The sequence below is a fragment of the Phyllobates terribilis genome, unplaced genomic scaffold (assembly GCF_046119375.1).
Source record: "Phyllobates terribilis strain yellow unplaced genomic scaffold, ASM4611937v1 Scaffold_116__1_contigs__length_5312468, whole genome shotgun sequence".
Taxonomy (NCBI): domain Eukaryota; kingdom Metazoa; phylum Chordata; class Amphibia; order Anura; family Dendrobatidae; genus Phyllobates; species Phyllobates terribilis.
The window spans coordinates 1,052,000-1,065,056 of NW_027362876.1; positions in this window are offsets into that span (position 1 = coordinate 1,052,000).

A 13,057-nucleotide genomic window follows, 5' to 3' on the forward strand; every position below is an offset into this window, starting at 1 on the left:
ACCCCCCCATGCCTCCATTCTGCCCTCAGTGTCCCTCACCCTGCCCCCACCCTGTGCGGTTTTGGTGATTTTTTTCCTTTATAGACTTCTATGTGGAGCATAAAAAAACGTCTGTAAGAAACTGCAGATACTTTTTTAAGTGCAGAATCAAAGCTTTTCTGTACTGTAAAAAACAATTAAAAACACGGTTTCACATCTGCACCAAACTGCATCAAATAAGGGGGAAAAAGCCTAAAATAGTGCACCAAAGATGCAATAACCAGAGGAGATTGTTATTGTGTAGATTGGTGCACAGTATTTATGCTACGTGTGAACACGGCCTTACAGACACAAAAAAGCCAGATGTCATATAGTCAAACTACACAGAGATGAGAAAGTTCTGAAGGGTCCGACTGTGAATGAGGGAACAAAAAATAATCCACAGGTCCCAACTAGAGAAGAGCAGGACGCACAGATGATATTGCAGCAGCCCGGGCTAATCTAAAGCCGCGACAGGGCCTCCCGTCCAGCCACCAATTACCACTGACCTGGATGCTGGACCTGAGTCCCATGAGTCGATCCTCTCATCTCTAGTCCCAGCCGTCCTGGATACAGCAGACAGTCCCGGATTTAGGTCTATGCCCTGCAGTCCCGAGTTTCTGCTGAATGTCCCTCACTGTCACCGCCCCTCTGATAACTCTTCCTGCCGGGGGAGAAAGACATGGTAAATGGGCATAGCTTGGGGTGTGGATTGGGGCGTGGTCAGACTACGCGTGCCGCATGGTTTCGCCCTCTTTCTAGTCCTCATAGGTTGGCGGTATGCTTGTACTGAGGAGATCTGGGATATCAGTGATTAGGTCCCATATTGTGCACTGTAAGGTCTGGAAAAGCTCCTTCTATCCGTCTCTGTAGCACCAGAGGAAGAACAGAGGGGAAAAGACAGGATTTTCTACATGTCGCGTTATGTAGATGTTCTGCAGATTTATCACAACCGTCCACAAGAAGAAACTGCCATCACAGAGCCGCCTTTAGCTGTTGGAAAAGTTTAAACTTAGTTTTGAATAGTTGCTATAGGCAACAAGGACTTTCTATTTACGCTGGGTCACATGATGCTGGTGCTGGGTGATGTCATGTGACGGAATGTTGTGGCTGATGATGTCACAGAGGGCGTTGTGATGTCACCCTTGGGGTATATAAGGGGGTTCCATCCACCTGGAGCTCATATCTCATTGGCCATATCTTGGTGCTGAGATACCCCCTGGAGACAATGAGGATCGCCATATTGTTTCTGTGCTGTACCCTGTTCTACCCTGTGAATTACCATAGGCTGCCGGTGAGTACCTGTCTATTATTACATATGGAGGACGTTTAGAATCAGCTGCGGCAGGGGAAGGGGATGGGGAGGGGGGTCCTGTAAGAATTTACCTGCGGGAATAAGAGGTTATGGCAGGGAAAGGAGCTTAGGAAGTGACAGTCAGAGGGGATATAAGTGTGGGGTGACCCCTCTGACTCCCACATTCCTGCTTTGTCCTTGTAGTGATTAATGACTTTGGTGTTGTCCCTTATATATCACTTTGCAGTCACCAGTGATCGCTCCGCACTGTGATCCTAAACTACAGTCTCATTTACCTTTTTGCAAACGCCCAGAAGGGGAGGAGTGACATCACACCCATGTGAGCAGATCCCGCCCACTTTTACTGCAGTTGTAATGCGAGCTAGCTGTATTCTGTTTTCATGGAAATGTCAGCAGCTGCTCCCCCTAGTGTTTACAAGATGAAAACATCAAAAGAGTTTAAAAAAAAATTTCAGATTTTATACCACTGAAACCTTTTTAAATATATATGTGTATTTATATATAAATATAAATACTTTACAATTTTACAATTGTAAAAAAATTGCTGACACTTTCCCTTTAAAAGATCTAAAGACGTTCTGCTTCATGTGCCATTGTGACCAATCACAGCACAGATTATATTTTTTAAACTTTTCTTGAAAAACTGAAGCTGCTCCGTGATTGGAAATCATGTGGAAGGGTTCTCTTTTAGACATTTAGTTAGCTCCAAAGTATCAGTGACATGATGGATAGAACTGTGCAATGATGTCACAGAGGGCTTTGTGATGTCACCCCTGGGTATATTAGAAGCCTCGGCCCATCTGCAGCTTGTATCTCATTGACCATACCTTGGTGCTGAGAGACCTCTGGAGATGATGAGTATCATCCTATCATTTCCATGCTTTACGTTGCTCTACCCCCCACATTACAGTACACTGAGGGCGAGTATGTTCTCATCAATATGGAGGTCACAAGGATCAGCTAATGAGAATATCGCCTCTTGCAGGACTTCTCATACTGGACACGTGACCGTCCGTCATATGAAAGTCCAACTGTAAATAATATTCCATGGACCCTGGAGGTGAATCCCAAACTTCTTCCTGATCTTCTCAATGGGTTATTTCTGAAAGTTGCTTGATAATGTATCCATCACTGTATAATAACAAGGGCTCTCTGTTTGACTGGATTGGGTATAAATATACAGGACTTTATTATGTTTTTTTTCTTTATTATAGGATGACCCACTACCTGTGGATCTCAGGAGAAGCACCTATCAAGCTTCCATCAATCTTCCTCTTTGGCTCTTCCATGACGCAGTTTTTGTTGCGGTGATGACACTACTGACAATACTAGAGTATTTGGCCTTAAGTCTTGTCCTGAGCAAGTGGGCAATGTCTGAACCTGGTGAAACAATCAGAAAACTCCTGAGAACAAAACCATTCTGAAGGAACAAAGTGCTTGTAAGGAGCCGATTTGCATCCCTCAGATTCAGGAGCAAGACTCCAGGAGAACACCTGTCCTGCCCAATGGCAAATGTTCTACTCCATCCATGGCTCCTGCACCGCAGGATGCGAAAAAGGTTCCTAGCTGCAACTATAAAGTGGTTTTCAGTGATATTGTCTGGGTCAGAACGATCCCTCACAACAATATAGGAAGAAGAGCTAGAAGTTCCACGTAGCATAAAGAGAGGTTACTGATTTTTCAGAGAAGCCAACAACCCAGAATTCCAGAGCCAAGAGCACCAGAACCTAGAACACCAGAACCTACCATGTCAGAACCTAGTATGTCAGAACCTAGAATGCCAGAGCCTGAAATGCCTACAACACCTCCACCCAAAATCAAGAGGAGAAGATGTTTCCTTAGATGTCTTAGAGGCGAGGAAGATTGAGAAGGCAACTGCTTGAACTTTCCCATTGCTCGTGTTTTCATCACAGGTTAGTCCTATACATGCTGTCTGATGGGCACCATCTTACTACATACAATGCAGCATTGCACCTGAAATCGAATGGATATTTTGTCACACACTTGCACTTTAGCACCTTATCATATGGCGCATATATCTATGAACGCTTTGCTAAGTATCACTGTCTAGTATGTGCTTCTGATGAACCTATTTTAGGAAAACGTGTCGAGGTTTGGCATACTATGTACTTGAGTTTGGCGTACTATGTGCTTGTTGGTAAATTCTATTGCCATCTATAATCTACTAGATATTATAATGTCTCTGGTGGGATGCCCCATGCCGAATTGTTGATAACTGACTATGAGCATTGTCCTCTATTTCTTATCTACTATGGTTACAGGTTGATGTGAAGAGAGCTGTGCCATTGGTAGCGATTTTTCTACTGATTTGTCAGTTATATTTATGTTAGTTTAGCAAATTTCTGCTTGTAGGGTCTAATGTTTTAGCATAGTGTATGTTCTGTGAGCTAAATTGTCATACTTATGCACTAGATAGATTATAAATTGTGATGCTTATGTACTAGATAGCTTATTAGTTTAATCGGTGATTTTTTAAATATTTTTTAACATCAGGAGACTCAAGAATCGCATCTTACAGAAGACAAGAAGCCTAAATGCCGAAGGGTGATGACCTGTTGATGGCCCACAGCTGGAGGGTCATTACCTCTTGATGGCACAAAACTGGACAGAAGATAAAAACATTTGATGGCACACAGCCGGAGGGTGATGACCTATTGATGGCCATAGCCAGAGGGTCATTACCTGTTGATGGCGCACTGCCGGATGGTCATTACCTGTTGATGGCACACAGCTGGAGGGTGATGACCATTTGATGTCGCACTGCCGGATGGTCATTACCTGTTGATGCCACACAGCCGGAAAGAGGATCATTACCTGTTGATGGCACACAGCCAGACAGAGGATAAGATCTTTTGATTGCATACACCGGGTCCCTCCCTGATAACAAGGAACCCTGGGGAATACTGGTCATCTTGATCCCCCACTGACTATATACTTGCTCCACCTCTGCCTACACCATCATGGAGGACACTTCCACCTGTGTCCACTGTAAGGTTGGACTTTCTTTTATAATTACAGCAGATTAATAAACATCATAAAGCTGTAAAACTATCGAGAAATTTATTATAAATTATTATAAAGAAATATAAAGTATAATAGATAGCTATAGAGGGCACAGAAGATGACTAACTATAGAAAGCATGGTATCGCCTGATATATACTGTATATTCTAGATGGCGCTATTACACTAAATACATCACAACCTCCAGGGTGATATTACCGTACAATGCGAGATCACTAATAATGGCCACAGATTATAAGAAAATGATCAGCTCCATAGTCCTGGAGTTATTATAAATGTCTCTAGTGTGAGGCAGGGACTGGACGAGTGTTGGAGGGAGGTATATTCCCCCAGGACGTCCTTTATGTATCCATGCTGTAGAATCTGCCGTATACTTCTGTTCTAGCAGTCAGACATTTCACTCTGCAGATCACAGGCTCAACATTGTGTAAAACTAACACCGTATATAAGAGCACTCAGAATAAAAACTAGCGGCATGCCGTGCACTGCCCACGTCATGTGTACGGGATACAGGACCTGCAGGACCTGGTACGGCCATTATAGTTGATAGATTAATGATACCTGTGCAGATGAAGGGAAAAAAATATGTGCAACAACAGGAGGAGAAAGTCTCAAAATGTAATTTTAAGAGTATAATAGAGAAATGGGAAACTTCTGGAGATGCAGATAAGTGGTACCAGGGCGAAACGTAAGTGTAGTCAGACAAGGGAAAAGTGCAAATGATCCAGCGTAAAGGTTTGTTTAGTAGAAACATTTTTAAAACTTAGCTTTTATTAGCCATATAAAACACTGCTCCACAAAGAATACAGCAAATGTGCAACTATCATAGCTTACAGACCTACGCGTTTCAACAAATCATGTCTTAATTATGGCCCTACTACTAGAATGACAAAAAGGCATATATATATATATCAACGTGCCTGTATGACCTCCCTACAACGCCTGGGCATGCTCCTGATGAGGTTGCGGATGGTCTCCTGTGGGATCTCCTCCCAGACCTGGACTAAAGCATCCACCAACTCCTGGACAGTCTGTGGTACAACGTGACGTCGGCAGATGGAGCGAGACATGATGTCCCAGATGTGCTCAATCGGATTCAGGTCTGGGGAACAAGCGGGCCAGTCCTTAGCTTCAATACCTTCATCTTGCAGGAACTGCTGACACACTCCAGCCACATGAGGTCTGGCATTGTCCTGCATTAGGAGGAACCCAGGGCCAACCGCACCAGCATATGGTCTCACAAGGGGTCTGAGGATCTCATCTCAGTACCTAATGGAAGTCAGGCTACCTCTGGCGAGCACATGGAGGGCTGTGCGGCCCTCCAAAGAAATGCCACCCCACACCATTACTCACCCACTGCCAAACCGGTCATGCTGAAGGATGTCGCTCTCCACGGCGTCTCCAGACTTTGTCACGTCTGTCACATGTGCTCAGTGTGAACCTGCTTTCATCTGTGAAGAGCACAGGGCGCGAGTGGCGACTTTGCCAATCCTGGTGTTCTGTGGCAAATGCCAAGCGTCCTGCATGGTGTTGGGCTGTGAGCACAACCCCTATCTGTGGACGTCGGGCCCTCATACCACCCTCATGGAGGCGGTCTCTAACCATTTGTGCAGACACATGCACATTTGTGGCCTGCTGGAGGTCATTTTGCAGGGCTCTGGCAGTGCTCCTCCTGTTCCTCCTTGCACAAAGGCGGAGGTAGCGGTCCTGCTGCTGGGTTGTTGCCCTCCTACGGCCCCCTCCACATCTCCTGGTGTACTGGCCTGTCTCCTGGTAGCGCCTCCAGCCTCTGGACACAGCCAACCTTCTTGCCACAGCTCGCATTGATGTGCCATCCTGGATGAGCTGCACTATCTGAGCAACTTCTGTGGGTTGTAGAGTCTGTCTCATGCTACCACGAGTGTGAAAGCACAACCAACATTCAAAAGTGACCAAAACATTAGCCAGAAAGCATTGGTACTGAGATGTGGTCTGTGGTCCCCACCTGCAGAACCACTCCTTTATTGAGGGTGTCTTGATAATTGCCAATAATTTCCATCTATCGTCTATTCCATTTGCACATCAGCATGTGAAATTGATTGTCAATCAGTGTTGCTTCCTAAGTGAACAGTTTGATTTCACAGAAGTTTGATTTACTTGGAGTTATATTCTGTTGTTTTAAGTGTTCCCTTTATTTTTGGAGCAGGTGTATATAGATACATACAGTGAGTACGGAAAGTATTCAGACTCCTTTAAATTTTTCACTCTTTGTTTCATTGCAGCCATTTGATAAATTCTAAAAAGTTCATTTTTTTCTCATTAAAGTACACTCTGCACCCCATCCTGACTGAAAAAAACAGCAATGTAGAATTTTTTTGCAAATTTATTAAAAAAGAAAAACTGAAATATCACATGGTCATAAGTATTCAGATCCTTTGCTCAGACACTCATATTTAAGTCACATGCTGTCCATTTCCTTGTGATCCTCCTTGAGATGGTTCTACTCCTTCAATGGAGTCCAAATGTGTTTAATTAAACTGATAGGACTTGATTTGGAAAGGCACACACCTGTCTATATAAGACCCCACAGCTCACAGTGCATGTCAGACCAAATGAGAATCATGAGCTCAAAGGAACTGCCCAAGGAGCTCAGAGACAGAATTGTGGCAAGGCACACATCTAGCCAAGGTTATAAAAGAATTTCTGCATTACTCAAGGTTCATAACAGCACAGTGGCCTCCATAATCCTTAAATGGCAGAAGTTTGGGACCACCAGAAGTCTTCCTAGACCTGGCCGTCCAGCCAAACTGAGCAATCGTGGGAGAAGAGCCTTGGTGAGAGAGGTAAAGAAGAACCCCAAGATCACTGTGGCTGAGCTCCAGAGATGCAGTAGGGAGATGGGAGAAAGTTCCACAAAGTCAACTATCAACCACCAGTTGGGCCTTTATGGCAGAGTGGCCAGACGGAAGCCTCTCCTCAGTGCAAGACATATGAAAGCCCGGATAGAGTTTGCTCAAAAACACATGAAGGACTCCCAGACTATGAGAAATAAGATTCTCTGGTCTGATGAGACAAAGATAGAACTTTTTGGTGATAATTCTAAGTGGTATGTGTGGAGAAAACCAGGCACTGCTCATCACCTGCCTAATACAATCCCAACAGTGAAACATGGTGGTGGCAGTTGTTAGAACCCTCCTGTTAGTTTTTTCTATTTTGTGGTCACGTGACCTTCTGCCTATTTATTCCAGCTCCGCCCTTCAGGCTTTGCTGGACTTCAGTGTTACTTTGACTCTTAATCTAGCCAGGTGCTTTGTACCTACTGTATCTCTCTAGTTTGTTTGCTCCTTGGACCACTAAGTACTTTTGTCTGTTTGTCTTCTTCTGCTACTACTTCTGCCAGGAGGTGTCCAATTTTGTCCCAGTCCTTAGTTCTTTTAGGGACCTCTCCCTTTAATCTATAGGTCTGCGTTCAGACTAGCCGCGGACGAAGGCGGGTCTGTTCACAAGGAACAGGTTTCCCGCTGCATCGTAGGGAATCAGCTTAGTCCTATTGTATGGACAGATTTCCTCTCTTTCCTTAGTTCTTGTAGCAGATCATAACAGCAGTATCATGTTATGGGTGTGTTTTTCAGCTGCAGGGACAGGACGACTGGTTGAAATTGAAGGAAACATGAATGCGGCCAAGTACAGAGATATCCTGGATGAAAACCTCTTCCAGAGTGCTCTGCACCTCAGACTTGGCCAAAGGTTCAACTTCCAACAAGACAATGACCCTAAGCACACAGCTAAAATAACAGAGGAGTGGCTTCAGAACAACTATGTGACCATTCTTGACTGGCCCAGCCAGAGCCCTGACCTAAACCCAATTGAGCATCCTTGGAGAGACCTGAAAATGGCTGTCCACCAACGTTTACCATTCATCCTGATGGAACTGGAGAGGATCTGCAAGGAAGAATGGCAGAGGATCCCAAAATGCAGGTGTGAAAAACTTGTTGCATCATTTCCAAGAAGACTCATAGCTGTACTAGCCCAAAAGGGTGCTTCTACTCAATACTGAGCAAAGGGTCTGAATACTTATGCCCGTGTGATATTTCAGTTTTTCTTTTTTATTAAATTTGCAAAAATTTCTACATTTCTGTTTTTTTTCAGTCAAGATGGGGTGCAGAGGGGACTTCAATGAGAAAAAAATGAACTTTTTAGAATTTACCAAATGGCTGCAATGAAACAAAGAGTGAAAAATGTAAAGGGTCTGAATACTTTCCGTACCCAGTGTACATGCATGGAAATAAATGCAGAATTATATTTCTTAATACTGCAGTATCAGATCCTGTCTTGAATTTAACCCCTGTGGTATCCAATGTGAAAATCCACAGGGACTCCCAGTCCAGAAGTGTGCACTTATGATCCCCCCCTCGTGTGGATCTATATATCTTCTCTATCTCCATATATTTAAAGAATGAGGTGTCACCTTTATGAACTCTCGCAAAATGCCTCGATACTGCTGATGTATTTATGGCTTCCAAATTAATCGCATCAGAAAGATGTCTTCTGATACGGACTTTCAGCGCACCTGTGGTACAACCCACATAGTGGACCTTACACAAGGTGCATTCTATAAGGTATATAACCCCTGATGAATTACAATTGAGGAAATCATGAATTTTATATTCTCTATCATTACTTAAGGACATAAAACTATCTGTTTTAACCGCGTGTAGACACGCTTTGCACCGATTGGCTCCACATCTGAAGAAACCTTTTGTGCTGAGCCAATTTGGTTGTACAGTATTAGTCTCACTGGTGTATAAGCTAGGAGAAAGGATGGTTCCCAGAGCGGGCGCTTTCCTGGCTACAAAGCCGATGGCATTAGAAAGTAGGTTTTTTAGTTTCTTGTTCTGATATATAATAGGGTTATACTTTTTAATTCTAGATGTAATTTTATTATACTGAGGACTATAGGTGGTAGAAAACGTTACCCTAGTATCCAATGTGTTAATGTTATTTTTCTGTTTATTTCGGAGTATATCTTTCCGATTTATATTGGAGACAATTCTACTCGCTTTTCTTAAAGACCACTCGGGATCGCACCTATTGGATAGTCTGTTACAAATTTTTTCTGATTCCTTCTGAAAAGTGATGTTATCTGAACAATTTCGTATTGTTCGTATTAGCTCACCGTAAGGGATATTTCTCTTAATATGTGGCGGATGACAACATTTAGCTGATAGAATAGAATTTGAGGCTGTAGATTTTCTGTGGGGATTAATTTTGACCAATTCTTTCTCCTTGGTAGCCTCAAGTTCGAGATCCAAAAAAGTAATTTTGGATGAATGGTAGACCTAAGTGAATTTAAGATTAAAATGATTGCAGTTGATGTACTGTACAAATTGTACCACCTCCTCCTGTGTGCCCCCCCACACCAGGAGGAGGTCATCAATAAATCTACCGTACAACACAATGTGTCCACTATATGTGTTATCATTATGGTAAATGAAAAGCTCCTTCCACCTACACATCACTATGTTCGCTAGCGAAGGAGAAAATTTACTGCCCATGCTGACTCCTCTTTTCTGTAAAAAAAAAACTTTTATCAAAGCTAAAATAATTCCGCTCTAAGAGGAACTGTACTGCTATGACCAGAAATTCTTTTATTTCTATAGTGTACGAACTGTATGTGTCAAGGTGGTAGGTTAAACATGCTAAAGCAATATGGTGTGGAATTGAGGGGGTATAATGCCACCACATCACAGGACAATCATCCAAAGGTTTTTTGCCATTCAAATTTATCAAAAATGGTCACTATGAATTTTGAATCCCTAATGTAACTCGGAGTTTCCTGAACCAGAGGCTGTAGGTAAAAATCCATCCAGGCACTTAATTTTTCACCATGGGAACCAATCCCCACCACTATGGGTCTTAACCCCTTTACAGCCCAGGGCGTACTAATACGTACTGTACCTGAGCCCTGGGCTTTAAGAGCCATGTACGTACGCCCTGTTGATTTCGGCCACACACAGGCTGTGCGGGTGAGATCGCCGCCGTGTGTGAGCTGATTTTTGCAATGTGCTGGGAGCAGTCACGCACGGCTCCCGGCACATTAACCGCCGCAATGCTGCGATCGAAGTCGATCACAGCATTGCGGAGGTAAGTACTGCATACTCACCTCTTCCCCGCCGTCGCGCGCTGTCTGAGGCTGGGTTCCGTGGTTGTCATGGTAACCCAGATGTCGTCATGACAACATCTGGGTCACCAGACAGCAGAAAGATACTTTGATCATGCACAGTGCATGACCAAAGTATCTTCTGCATCTACAGCGCTGACAGCCTGTATAGCACAGGGATGGTGCTCCATCCCTATGTTATACAGGCGATCAGAGTATAAAAAGTGAAAGTCCCATAGTGGGACAAAGTATAAAAGTAAAAAAAAGTGGTTAAAAAAATGTAAAAAAAAAATAATGCACCAAAAATAAAAATATAATGGACCCATCAATAAATATTATAATGAAAAAAAACAAACAAAATAATAAAAGTACACATATTTGGTATCACCACGTCCGGAACGACCTGACCTATAAAACTGTGTCACAAGTTAACTACTTTAGTGAACACGGTAAAAAGTTAAAATAAAAAACAAAGCAAAAAACGATGCTTTATCATCATACCGCCAAACAAAAAATGGAATTAAACGTGATCAAAAAGATGAATATAAATAAAAATGGTACCACTGAAAACGTCATCTTATTCCACAAAAAACAAGCCACCATACAGCTCCATCAGCTGAAAAATAAAAAAGTTATAGCTCTCAGAATAAAGTGATGCAAAAAAATATTTTTTTCTAGAAAATAGCTTTTATTGTGTAGAAGCGCCAAAACATAAAAAAAGATATAAATGTGGTACCGCTGTAAACGTACAGACCCAAAGAATAAAGCTACCTCATCAATTTTACCACACGCGGAACAGCATAAAAAAAATGTAAAAAACAATTCCTGAATTGTTGGTTTTTGCTTATTCTGCCTCCCAAAAATCGGAATAGAAAGCGATCAAAAAATGTCACGTGCCTGAAAATGGTACCAATAAAAACGTCAACTCATCCCGCAAAAAACAAGTTGTCAAATGACTCTGTCGGCCAAAATATGGAAAAATTATAGCTCTCAAAATATGGCGATGCAAAAACTAGATTTTGCAAAAAAATGCGTCTTTTAGTGTGAGACAGCTGTCAATCATAAAAACCCGATAGGATTCTGGTATCGCTGTAATCGCACCGACCCAAAGAATAAAGTCGTCTAATTACTTATACTTCACAAGGAACGGTGTGAAAAATAAACTCTAGGGTTAGGGTTGTGCTAGGGTTGGGATTTTTTTCAAAAGCAAAAAAAAAAAAAGGTGACGATATGGCGACTAGTGTTGAGCACAAGTGCTCGCTACCTGAGTTTGCATCGGGTGCTCGGGTATGCATTGAGTATCGCGGGTGCTCGAGTCTCTGCCCCATATGCTTCACAGTCAAAAAAAACGTGCGGGGATTGCCTGCCATGCACCAGCAATTCCTGCATGTTTGTTTTGGGTGTCTAATAACCGTGAAACATGCGGGCGGGGACTCGAGCATGTCACTCGAGCACGTGCGATACATGGTGCATACCCGAGTACACGATGCAAACTCAAGTAGTGAGCACTTGTGCTCAAGACTAATGACAACCTATTCAATATGATGACCTAATGTTATCAAATTATGTGTCGTACCGGGTTCAAAATGTTCATTATACCCCTTGATAAAATCCTTGAGGGGTGTAGTTTCCAAAATGGGGTCACTTGTGGGGGGGTTTCAACTATTTAGGCACATCAGGGGCTCTTCAAACGCGACATGGCGTCCGCTATCGATTCCAGCCAATTTTGCGTTCAAAAAGTCACACAGTGCTCCTTCCCTTCTGAACTCTGCCGTGTGCCCAAACACTGTATTTTCCCGACATATAGGGTATTGGTGTACTCAGGAGAAATTGCAAAAAGTTTTTGGGGTCCATTTTCTCATCTTACCCTTGTGAAAATAAAAAAATTGGGGCTAAAACATAATTTTTGTGGAAAAAGTTTGATTATTTATTTTCATGGCTCCATGTTTAAACTTCTGTGAAGGTTCTCTGAGGGGTCTAGTTTCCAAAATGGTGTCACTTGTGGGGGGTTTCCACTGTTTAGGCACATCAGGGGCTCCCCAAACACAACATGGCGTCCGCTAATTATTCAAGCAAATTTTACTTTCAAAAAGTCAAATGGCGCTCCTTCACTTCCGAACCCTGCCGTACGCCTAAACAGTGGTTTTTCCCCACATATGGGGTATCTGTGTGGTCAGGGGAAATTGAACAACAAATTTTGTGGTCCATGCTTTCCTGTTAACCCTGTGAAAATAAAAAAAATTGGGTAAAGTAACATTTTTGTGAAAAAAGTTAAATGTTAATTTTTTCTTCCACATTCCAAAAATTTCTGTGAAGCACTTGAAGGGTTAATAAATTTTTTAAATGTGGTTTTGAGCACCTTGGGGGTGCAGATTTTAGAGTGGTGTTACTTTTGGGCATTTTCTGTCATGAAGACCCCTCAAAGTTACTTCAAATGTGATGTGGTCCCTAAAAAAATGGTTTTGCAAATTTTGTTGGAAAAATGAGAAATCTCTGGTCAACTTTTAACCCTTATAGCTCTCTAATAGAAAAAAAATTTGGT